This window comes from Callithrix jacchus, chromosome 3, assembly GCF_049354715.1.
Source record: "Callithrix jacchus isolate 240 chromosome 3, calJac240_pri, whole genome shotgun sequence".
Taxonomy (NCBI): domain Eukaryota; kingdom Metazoa; phylum Chordata; class Mammalia; order Primates; family Cebidae; genus Callithrix; species Callithrix jacchus.
Genome location: NC_133504.1, coordinates 155,385,082 through 155,397,896, shown reverse-complemented (window position 1 = coordinate 155,397,896; position 12,815 = coordinate 155,385,082). Strand labels below are relative to the sequence as shown.

Here is a 12,815-nt window from a genome sequence, read left to right as displayed (position 1 = left end):
GTTCAGGAATATTTTGGAGCAGGCTACCAGCAAAAGGAAAGGAGATTTGCCAATATGGCAGCTACTCTGCTGACATAGTATGAGTCTGCACAACAGATCTTGGGGTGCCCCAGAGTGAGGTCAGAGGTGTGGTGCCTACCTACCCACTTGCTTCTTCTTCGGAAATTGTTCACACAAGTTTCTTCTAGATAAGTCACTGTATTTGTATTGTGAGACCCTATTTCCCTAAGCACCTCAGATGCTAAGGACCTAGTATCGGTGCTTCAGTCAATAGCAAACAGAAGCAAGTTAGACCTAAGGAAGGCTTGTGGCCCACGATGCACCTGGCCTGAAAACTCTTATCAGTAAGGGTGTTCCATGTTGGATGTTGTGTGTTGACCTCTGGGGTCGCAGAGACGTTAGGAAGAACAAAAGCAAAACAGTAGGGCTCAGAAACATAGATTCAAAATTAACAGGCACCTTGGCATGAGCAGGGATAGCTCCCTCAGGGACAAATAGGAGTCAATTTAAAGAATGCAAGAGTCCCTGGAGCCAAGAGAAATGGCTCTCATGAGATCATGCTCTTTACTGTAACTATTGTTTGAAAAATACTTCACAATGCCTCCCTGTTCCCCGGAGTAGTTTTCTTAGTAGGCTGTTTGGGGGTGTTTTATGGTAGTGGTGAGAGGCTGTGCACTTTATTGACTAAGAATTAAAGCGATTTCGAACCCACGCCTCCGAAGAGACTGGAGCCTAAATCCAGCGCCTTAGACCGCTCAGCCACGCTACCTGCGCGAATTAAAGCAGTTTCTATAGAAGTGTCTGATACTTGTTCTGGTCAACTGTCCATAACCAATGGACAAAGACAAGTTCACAGAATTTGAAGGAACCACAGTACTTCCCTTTTATTTCTGCTCAATTTGGCTAGTCTTTTAGCATGATCCTGAATAAATTATGCCAAACTGGTGGACAGTTTGAAGGGACAAGTGATGAAAAGTCCTGTGCATCAGTCTCAGTAGGGGAAAGCAGGAAAGGTGGGACAGAGTGGATTTCCTGGGCAGCTTGTCTTTGGCACCTGGAGGGTAAGATGGTGTTAGAGACTGAATGTGCTCCAACCTCTTGCAGTTTAGAATGTGACTGTATTTAAAGGCAGGCCTTTACAGTGGTGATTAAGTTAAAATGAAGCCATTAAAGAGGGTCTCAATCCAATATGACTTGTGTCCTTATAAGGAGAGGAAATCTGGACGCACAAAGAGAAACGAGGAATGCACAAACACAGAGGAGTTGGCAGCCACCTGCAGGCCAAGGGGAGGGATCTCAGAAGAAGCCAAACCTTGGACTTCCAACCTCCAGAATTATGAGAAATAAACTTCTGTTGTTTAAGCCACCCAGTGTGTGGTATTTTGTTACCAGCCTTGGCTGACTAATACAGATGGCATACAGACGGATTCACCTTCTAAGGAGTTTAGTGGGTATAAGATCCAACCTGTGTCATTTGGATGCATGTTAGGGCACGGTAGGAGGGGAGGGTGTTTGCATTTGAGTGCCTAGTGCCTGCGGGCAGTGAGATGGACACCATATACACTCACATTCAACCCTCACAACAGGCTGGTGAAGTGACTTACTCTCCCGCTGTAGATGAAGAAACTGAGGCTTAGCAAGCAAAGAATCATGCCTGAGTTTGCCAAAGAGTGGTCAGGAGTTTCTGGCTCTAAGGCAGACACCAAGTCGTCTCTCAGGAGTCCCCTGACAGGAGGGAAGAGTTTGGTCAAAGCTGAATTCCAGTCGGCTGGTGCAGAGGCCTACGCAAAATTACCGAGGCCAAGAAATCTCAAGGGCTGATTACTGTGACAAAGCAAAGTGGTTTGGTCTCTGAACTTTGAATTGTAATCATGGCTCTGCCACCTACCAGCTGGAAGACCTTAGGTGGTAAGCCTCCATTCTTTTATCTGTGAAATAGTAACACCTTTTAAAGTACCATGTTCAGACTTCATAGGATCGTTGAGAAAATTAGATGCATCAATACATTTCAAATACTTCTCCCACTGTGTATTTAGTCAGTGTTCTTCAGAGACACAGAACCAATAGGCCGCAATCTGTATAGAAAGAGATTTATTTTAAGGAATTGGCTCATGTGATTGTGGATGCCTGGTGAGTACAAAATCTCATAGACGAAGCGAGCAGGCTGGAGACTTGACGAAGAGCTGCGGTCAAGTCGAGGGAGTTTACTGCAGAACCGGGGAGAGCCGATGCAGCAGGTAAAGTCTGAAGGCAGTCTGTTGGAGAATCCTTCTGGCTCAAGAAACATCTGCTTTTCGGTCTTTCAGGCTTTCAACTGATTGGATGAGGACATCCACAACAATGTGCTTTATTCAAAATCGAAACATTCAAATGTAAATCTCATTCAAGAGCTGCCTCACAGAAACATCCAGAATAACATTTGACCATATATCTGCATACAGTGGCCCAGCCAAAGTAACACATAAAATTCATCATCACACAATGAGTGGCACTTACTAAGACCTCAGTAAATGCTCATTTTATCATGTGTATTAAAGTTTCAAATGATTATCATTCTTTTTTTTTTAAACGGTAAGTTCTGGAATACATGTGCAGAACTTGCAGGTTGGTTGCATAGGCAATGTGCAGATTGGTTACATAGGTAAACCTGTGCTATTAGGACAAGTAGGTTGGTTACATAGGTAATGTGCAGGTTGATTACATAGGTAAATGTGCTTTTAGGACAAATACCTAATGCATGATGGGTCAATCAATCCATCATCTAGGTTTTTAGACCCGCATGCATTAGGCATTTGTCCTAATGTTCTCTCTTTTCTTGCCCTCCACCCCTGACAGGCCCCAGTGTACGATGTTCCCCTCCCTGTATCCATGTGTTCTCATTATTCAGCTCCTACTTATGAGTGAGAACATGCGGTGTTTGGTTTTCAGTTCCTGTGTTAGTTTGCTGAGAATGACGGTTTCCAGCTTCATCCATGCCCCTGCAAAGGACATGAACTCATTCTTTTTTTATGGCTGCATAGTATTCCATGGTGTATGTGCCACATTTTCTTTATCCAGTCTATCATTGATAGGAATTTGGATTGGTTCCAAGTCTTTGCTATTGTAAATAGTTCTGCAATAAACATGTGTGTGCATGGGACTTTAGAGTAGAATGATTTATACACCTTTCAGTATATACCCAGTAATGAGATTGCTGGGCCAAATGGTATTTCTGGTTCTAGATCCTTGAGGAATCATCACACTGTCTTCCACAATGGTTGAACTAATTTACACTCCTACCAACAGTGTAAAAGCATTCCTATTTCTCCACATCCTCTTGAGCATCTGTTGTTTCCTGACTTTTAAATGATTGCCATTCTAACTGGCATGAGATGGTATCTCATTGTGGTTTTGACGTGCATTTCTCTAATGACCAGTGATGATGAGCTTTTTTTCATATGTTTGTTGACCTCATAAATGTCTTCTTTTTGAAAACTGTCTGTTCATATCCTTTGCCCACTTTTTGATGGGGTTTTTTGTTTTTTTCTCATAAATTTGTTTAAGTTCCTTGTAGATTCTGGGTATTCTTTGTTAGATGGATAGATTGCAAAAATTTTCTCACATTTGGTAGGTTGCCTGTTCACCTTGATGATACTTTCTTTTGCTGTGCAGAAGCTCTTTAGTTTAGATCCCATTTGTCAATTTTGGCTTTTGTTGCAATTGCTTTTGGTATTTTAGTCATGAAGTCTTTGCCCATGCGTATGGAACTGAATGGTATTGACTAGGTTTTCTTCTAGGGTTTTACAGTTTCAGATTTTACATTTAAGTCTTTAATCCATCTTGAGTTACTTTTTGTATAAGGTATAAGGAAGGAGTCTAATTTCTGTTTTCTGCATATGGCTAGCCAGTTTTCTCAGCACCATTTATTATATAGGGAATCCTTTCCTTTTTGCTGGTTTTTGTCAGGTTTGTCAAAGATCATATGGTTGTAGATGTGTGGCATTATTTCTGAGGCCTCTGTTTTCTCCATTGGTCTATATGTCTGTTTTTGTAGCAGTACCATGCTGTTTTGTTTACTATAACCTTGTAGTATAGTTTGAAGGCAGGTAGCATGATGCCTCCGGCTTTGTTCTTTTTAGAATTGTCTTGGCTATACGGGCTCATTTTTGGTTCCATATGAAATTTAAAGTAGTTTTTTCCTAGTTCTGCAAAGAAAGTCAATGGTAGCGTGATGGGAATAGCAAAATCTGTAAATTACTTCAGGCAGTATGGCCATTTCACAATATTGATTCTTTTTATCCATGAGCATGGAATTTTTTTCCAGTTGCTTGTGTCCTCTTTTATTTTCTTGAGCAGTGGTTTGTAGTTCTCCTTGAAGAGGTTCTTCAAGTCCCTTGTAAGTTGTATTCCTAGGTATTTTATTCTCTTTGTAGCAAGTGTGAATGAGAGTTCACATATGATTTGACTCTGTGCTTGTCTATTTTTGGTGTATAGGAATGCTTGTGATTTTTGTGCATTGACTTTGTATCCCGAAGCTTTGCTGAAGTTGCTTATGAGCTTAAGGAGTTTTGGGGCTGAGACACGGAGTTTTCTAAATATGCAATCATGTCATCTGCAGACAAAGCCAATTTGACTTCCTTTCTTCCTATTTGAATACCTTTTTGTTCTTTCTCTTGCCTGATTGCCCTGGCTAGAACTTCCAATACAATGTTGAATAGGAGTGGTGAGAAAGGGCATCTTGCCTTGTGCTGGTTTTCAAAGGGAATGCTTCCAGCTTTTGCCCATTCAGTATGATATTGACTATGGGTTTGTCATAAATAGCTCTTATTATTTTGATATATGTTCCATCAATATCTCATTTATTGAGGGTTTTTAGCACGAAGGGATGTTGAATTTTATTGAAGGTCTCCCAACAGGAGTTGACAGACACCTCATATAGGAGAGCTCCAGCTGGCAACAGGCTGGTGGCACTCTGGGATGAAGCTTCCAGAGGAAGAAGCAGGCACAATCTTTGCTGTTCTGAAGCCAGGCGATACCCAGGTGAACAGTGTCTGGAGTGGACCTCCAGCAAACTGCAGCAGACCTGCAGAAGAGGAACCTGACTGTTAGAAAAAAAACTAACAAACAGAAAGCAATGACATCAATACCAACATAAAGCCCCGTCCCTAACAGAAACCCCATCCAAAAGTCATCAGCCTCAAAGATCCAAGATAGATAAATCTACAAAGATGAGGAAAAACCAGTGTAAAATGCTGAAAATTACAAAAACCAGAATGCCTCTTCTCCTCCAAATGATCGCAACTCCTCTCCAGCAAGGGCACAAAACTGGATGGAGAATGAGCTGATGAATTGACAGAAGTAGTGTTCAGAAGGTGGGTAATAATAAACTCTTCTTAGCTAAAGGAGCATGTTCTAACCCAAGGTAAGGAAGCTAAGAACACTGATAAAAGGTTATAAGAACTGCAAACTAGAATAACCAGTTTAGAGAAGAACATAAACGAGCTGATGGAGCTGAGAAACACAGCATGAGAACTTCGTGAAGTATACACAGGTATCAATAGCTGAATTGATCAAGCAGAAGAGACCCACTTGAAGAGGCAGTCTGTCCCTTAGCAGAGCGGGTGCACTGTGCTGGAAGAATCCCTTTTGTTAGGATCAGCTGCTCCCTTCAGAGCTGGTGGGCAGGAACGATGAAATCCTCTGAAGCTTCACCCACAGCCACCCCTTCTCCCAGGTGCTCTGTCCCAGGGAGATGGGGGTTTGATCTGTAAGCCCCTGACTGGGTATGTTACCTTTCCCTCAAAGATGCCCTGCCCAGTGAGGAGGAATCTACAGAAGCGATCTGGCCACAGCCACTTTGCCTCAGTATGGTGAGCTCTACCCAGTCCTCCGGGCCTCTGGGCCTCTTAGCACTGTCAGGAGAAAACCACCTATTGAAGCCTTAGTAGTGGCAGATGCCCCTCCCCCAACCAAGCTCAATTCTCCCAGGTTGACTTCAGATTGCCATGCTGGCAGGAGAATTTCAAGCCAGTGGTTCCGAGCTTGCTGGGCTCTGTAGGAGTGGGATCTGGAGACCTCTTGGCTCCCTAGCTACAGCACCCTTTCCAGGGGAGTGAATTGTTCTGTCTTGCTGAGGTTCCAGGCCCCACTGGGGTATGAAAAAAAACTACTGGAGCTAGCTCAATGTCTGCCCAAACAGCTATCCAGTTATGTGCTTAAAACCCAGGGTCCTAGTGGTGTAGGCACATGAGGGAATTTCCTGATCTGCAGATTACAAAAACCATGGGAAAAGCATAGTAACCCGGCTGGGTAGCACAGTACCTCACAGCTTCCCTTGGCTAGGGGAGGGAGGTCCTTGGGCTCCTTGCACTTCCCGGGTGAAGTGATGCCCCACCCTGCTTCTGCTTGCTTTCTGTTGGTTGGATCACTGCCTAACCAATCTCAGTGAGTTGAACTGGGTACCTCGATTGGAAATGCAGAAATCACCTGCCTTCTTCATTGGTCTCACTGAGAGCTGCAGACTGGAGCTGTTCCTATTCAGCCATATTGGCCCCTCCTCTGATTGAAATGTTTCTGTCATTCTTAGTATATGAAAAAACCAGCATGGCTTCTCCTGTTGCCGCAAATGTGGTCAAACACAGTTGGCACGCTCAGGGTTAAAGGGAGGGAAAAAATGCACGGTGTAAAAAGGGAAAGAGACAGAACAGACCAAACTGTTACTAAACCAAACCATTATTTACCCTTTCTTTCTCAGAAAGTGAAAAGGAAAATGGGCTGGTATGTTTGGATAAATAGTAGCTGTGTTATACTCCATCTGGGAAAAAGATTATCAATGTTATAATTACATGTTTCGGTTGAAAGGAACGTCAACAGCCCTTTTTATTGTAAATGTGTCCACTTTTTCTCAGATGACTAAGAAGCAGTCTAACCTTCACCTCAACTCCTGACTCTATTGGGATCATTTGGGCAAAAACTTCCTATTCAAAGCCCTCAATTACTCCCACTGCAACTAAAAGTTTATAGAATTTCAGAACTGGAACAAGTAAGAGTCATCCACCCAAGAAAAGGTGGATGGGGACACAACAGTAGGTCTAAGATGGGGTCAAGTATGTAGGATCTGAGCCCCAACTTTCTTCAAACAAAGAGCTGCCTTGTTTTTCTTCTCTGTTTTTGTCTTCCACCTGAGATTTCATTCATTTGCAGGAAGAGTTTTATGGGTTAAAAAAGACAAAAGCATATAAACAAGTTTAAAAGGCACCGATTTGGCCCACCATCTCACCCAATGCTACTGTATTCCTAGCAAGCATTCATTTAGTCTATGCTGCAGGATCCCTGAGAAGGAGCCCTCCCTGTTTTATGAAGCAATTATTCTACTGAATTTTTTTTTTTTTTTGAGATGGAGTTTCACTGTTGTTGCCCAGGCTGGAATGCAATGGCGCATTCTCGGCTCCCCGCAACCTCTGCCTCCTGGGTTCAAGCGATTCTCCTGTCTCAGCCTCCCAAGTAGCTAGGATAACAGGCATGTGCCACCATGCCTGGCTAATTTTTTGTATTTTTAGTAGAGACAGGGTTTCACCATGTTAGCCAGGATGGTCTCGATCTCTTGACCTCGTGATCCACCTGCCTCAGCCTCCCAAAGTGCTGGAATTACAGGTGTGAGCCACCGCACCCAGCCTGTATTGAATTTTTAGAGAGCAGAAACTGCCAGAAAGCCTTTTTTTCTATTGAGGCCAGGGGCATCTTATACATTCTGATATATGGTGGTACCAAACTATTATCACCTATTCTTAGAGAAAATAGGGGAGGATGAAAAAGGACTTACAAGAAAAATAGAATAAGAAAGAAGGATGGGAAAATTGTAACAAATAGGACAATTTCATGGTGTGTTTCCAAAATTTAGTCATTCTACCCTCATAATTTTTGCCATATTCAGCTATATTCATATTTTCTTGACAGCTTTATTGAACTATAATTGATAGTAAACTGCACATGTTTAAAATATACAAGTGGATGAGTTTTGATATGCATATACACACATGAAATCATTACCATGATCAAAACGCTGAACATATTAATCAATCCAAAAAGTTTCTTTGTTCCACTCTAGTGTCCCCCACACACTTCTCTCTGACTTTCATCTACAGACAGCAACAGGTCTTCTTTCTATCATTAAAGATTAGTTTGCATTTTCCAGAATTTTATAGTAATGGACACATTCAATATGCACTCTCTTTTCATACTATTCTGGTTTCATTAACCCAGTATAATTAATTTGAAATCCATCCATATTGTTGTGTGTTATCAGTAATGGATTTCTTTTTGTGACTGAGAAGTTTTCCATTTATGGGTATATCACAATTTGTTTATCCATTTCCCTTGATGGACATTTGAGTTGTTTTCAATATTTGGCTGTTACATATAAAGCTTCTATGAATGTCTGTGCCAGTCTTTATATAAACACATGCTTTCATTTCTCTTGTATATGTAGCAGTGAAAGGGCTGAGTCATTGGGTTGTTGTATATTTAACTTTTTAGGAAACTGTAAAACTGTTTTTCAAATTGACTTACCATAGTTCATTCCCACCAGCAATGTATGAGAGTTCCAGTTGCTCCATACACTTGTCAACACTTGCTGTGGTCAGTCTTTTTAATTTTAGCAATTCTAATAGGTGTTTATTGGTATCTGATTCTGGTTTCAATTTTATTTCTCTAATAACTAATGGTGTTGAGCACGTTTACATGGGTTTATTTACTACCCATAATAACTTTTTTGGTAAAATGTCTCTTCAAATCTGTTGTCCAGTATTAAGTTGTTGGTTTTCTTATTGTTGAGTTTTTAATTTATTGTAAAGACAAGTCATTTAGCAGATATGAGATTTTCAAGTATTTTACCCAGTTTGTGACTTAAAAAAAAATTCTCTTAAGAGCATCTTTCTAAGAGCAAAAGTTCTTAATTTTGATGAAGCTCGATTTATCTACTTTTTATCTTTTATGAGTTGTGCTTTTTGTGTTGTGTCTAAAAAGTCATCTTTGTCTAACCCAGAGCTACAAAGGAGAATCACTTGAACATATGTTTTCTTCTAGAAATTTTACAGTTTTGTGTTTTACATGTAAGTCTTTGATCCATGTTGAATGAACTTTTGTATCTAGGATGAGATCCAGATCAAAGGGTTTGTACATTTGTGCTCATAGATAGTAAGGTTTCCAAGAGCATTTGTTAAAAAAAAAAAAAAAAAAAAAACAACCTATGCTTTCCTGACATTTTCCCCTCTCATCTTTTCGGCTGCTTCTTCCTCAGCCTGTGATCATTTTCTCCTGTGCATCACTGGTCAGGCTCCTTTATACACAGTCAATTATCTGGAACGCTGTCTGTGCAGCTCTTTTCTCTCTTAGTCTGCCCTGTGAACTCTAGCTATCTTGGCTTCCCTGGCTTCCCAAATCTGGCTCTGGAATCAGGAAAACCACCACTCAGCTCTGCCTGTATTCCCCAACACTGCATCATGATCTAGAAACATTCTCCAGGTAATAAGAGCTCAGGGAGTCACAGGGTCCACATCATTTGTTTCTCATCAATTACGGATCCTTATTCTTCATTGTCTTGTGCCCAAAACCTTAAGTACTATTGTTTCATATGTATATTCACATTTTTGACTCTTTCAGGCAGGAGGCTAAATTTGGTCCTTGTTACTTTTATCTTTTTGTATTTTTAGTAGAGAGGGGGTTTTGCCATCTTGGCCAGTCTGGTCTTGAACTCCTGACCTTGTGATCTACCTGCTTCAGCCTCCCAAAGTGCTAGGATTATGGGCATGAGCCACGGTGCCTGGCCTGTTGTACAGACTATTTTGTCACCCAGATATGAAGCCTAGTATACATTAATTATTTTTCCCAATCCTCTCCCTCCTCCCACCCCCCACCCTTTGCTAGGCCCCAGTGTCTGCTGCTCCCATCTATGGTTCCATGTGTAAACATCACATTATTAACATTTTTAAATGTATATTTGTGTATCCCCCCTAAATTATCATGCTTACTTTATGAGCACCCCTACCACAGATTGGGCAAAACCAGCTTTAAGTACTCAGCTTAGCTGCCCTGCCTTATTGGCCTCCCTCTACCATTGCATACCATGAGCATAGAAAAATTTCTGGGAGGCCAGTGATTCACTTGTTACTATTTGTTTTCTAGACTTTAGGAAAAAGGAAACCCTTATATATGAAAATCATGCACACGTCTACAGAAAACCTCATCTTTGTTGTGTTCCAGAGCTTTAAAAGCAAGCAGCATATCTGCCGGAGCATCCTCTCATGCCTCCTTCCAAGTCTGGAGCCCACCTTGACTGGCACCCACACCTGGCAGAAGAGGTTAAAGTCCTCTGTGTCTCTTCCTTCTCTGCTCTGCTGGTCACCAGCTGGTGGGTGTGTCAGCTGGACCTGCAAACATTCAGGAGGCTGGTGGTGACCGCTGCAGCTCTGCATAGTTGGGGATTTGGGGATGTGGAAGGAAATTGCTTAACTCTGATGGAATCAAACCAGTCAATTGCTATTTGGGTTTTCAATTAAAAACAGAACAGCACATCCTATCCTCCTTTTTTACAAAGCTTCACTTATGTCCTACATTTGTGTTACAGACAGGAAGTTGGGGGCTGCAGAGAGTAAATCTGGGTATGCTAGATATACGCCCACACAAGGAGGATCAGTGCCCAATAAGACTTCCTACTTCTTCCTGCCAACTCCCAGGAAGGGTTTACTGCCTTGCAAAGAAGTTCTAACTTCTTCAAAACAAGCTCTCAGGAAAGGGCCAGAGAGTAGCTCTTAGTTAATCATTGATTTTACTGGACTGATACCAGGGATCACAGGTACAAATAGCCTGTAAGACCAGATTTAGAAAAAGCCACGTCACAAAGACACTTGGCATTTGGCATGCACGCCAGCATTAGAGATCAAAGGGACTCTGGGTCTGTAGGACTGGAGAAGGTATGACCTGTCTAAAGATGACCCCCAAATGCCTGCTGTTTGTCCATTTGTTTGTTTTGAGATGGAGTCTCACTCTATCGCGTAGGCTGGAGTGATGTGGCATGATCTTGGCTCAATGTAACCTTGCCTCCTGGGTTCAAGTGATTCTCCTGCCTCAGCCTCCCAAATAGCTGGGTTTACAGGTGCCTGCTATCACACCCAGCTAATTTTTATATTTTTAGTAGAGACAGGGTTTCGCCATGTTGGGCAGCCTGGTCTCAAACTCCTGACCTCAGGTGATCCACCCACCTCGGCCTTCCAAAGTGCTGGGATTACAGGTATGAACCACCATACCAGGCTGCCAGCTGGTTTTGATATATATGTTCTAAGTCTTCCAATGTGTAAAATAATCTGAAGATATAGATTTTTTTTTCCCTGAGAAATTTCCTGGTAGTTTAAGTAACTTTAGAAAAAGAAATAAGAAGGACAATGAAGAGTTTAAAAAGCAAAAATCAGTGGACTGAACCATAGGTCACCATTGGACAGAATTTTGGCATTACATTTATCACAGGACTCCATATTGTAGAACTTCTCTGCAACTATTGTATAAAGAAGTTGATTCCTCTTTACCAATTGGACAGGGTTATACAGAAGTCAAGAGAGCGAGAGATGGAAGAAATAGATTAGATTGTATTAAAGTTCTGCTTTTTGGTAAAGAAAAAAACTCATTCAATATCTGCAGTTTCAAAAAGTTTAGCCCAGTTTCCTCAAAAAATTAAAAATGGAATTGCCAGATGATTTAGCAATTTGCTTCTGAGTATATACCCAAAAGGATGGAAAAAACAGGATCTCAAATAAATATTTGTACATCCATGTTTATGGCAGCATTGTTCAGTGTATTAGGCTGTTCCTGCATTGCTATAAGGGAATACCTAAGACTGAGTAATTTATAAGAAAAGAGGTTAAATCGACTCATGGTTCCGTAAGCTGTGCAGGAAGCCTAGTAGCATCTGCTTCCAGAGGGGCCTCACAAAGCTTCTAGTCATGGTGGAAGGCAAATGAGGAGCAGCCACATTTCATGGCACAAGTAGGAGCAAGGAAGAGGTGGGGTGCCAAACACTTTTAAATGATCGAATGTCACAAAAACATGCTCACTATCACAAGGGTACCAAGGGGGATGGTGCTAAACCATCCCAGAGAAATCCAGCCCTATGATCCAATCACCTCCCACCAAGCCCCACCTCCAACACTGAGGATTACATTTCCGTATGAGATTTGGGTGGGGACACACACTCAAACTCTATCATTCACAAGAGCTAAGATGTAGAAGCAACCCAAGTGTCCACTGATGAGTGAACAGATAAACAAAATGTGGTACATACATCCAATAGAATATTATTCAGCTGTAAAAAGAAGCAAATTCTGACACATGGATGAACCTTGAGGAAACTGTGCTAAATGAAATAAGCCAACAACAAAAAAAGACAAATAGTGCATGATTCCACTTATATGAGGTACTTAGAATAATCGAAACCATAGAAACAGAAAGTAGAGCAGTGGTTGCCAGAGGCTGGTGGGGAGGAGGGAATGGGGAGTTGCTGTTTAATGGGTACACAGTTTCAGTTTCACAAGATGAAAAGAGTTCTGGAGATGGATGGTGGTGATAAACACATAGCACTACAAATGTATTTAATACCACTGAACTGTGTGCTTAACATGGGTAAGATGGTAAATTTTATGTTATGTGTATTCTACCGTAATTTTAAATAACCAAGGAATAAAATGTGCAGCCCGTTAGAGTTGTTGACAAATATAATGACTATTCACATAGTCCTGTGATCTAGAGTTACAATTCCTGATATTTAGTGGGATAAAGAGTATTAAGCA

At 41.5% G+C, this 12,815-nt stretch overlaps 1 long non-coding RNA gene across 1 annotated transcript in view; it reads right to left on the bottom strand.

Moving 5' to 3' along the window:
- Nucleotides 1–2,074: 2,074 nt before the first annotated feature.
- The window catches only part of LOC144581828 (uncharacterized), a 30,539-nt gene continuing 19,798 nt past the window's right edge, over nucleotides 2,075–12,815 (bottom strand). Inside the window, exon 2 of the long non-coding RNA XR_013533149.1 lies at nucleotides 2,075–5,062. This is a non-coding gene — a long non-coding RNA (uncharacterized LOC144581828). The remainder of the gene's footprint in view (nucleotides 5,063–12,815) is intronic.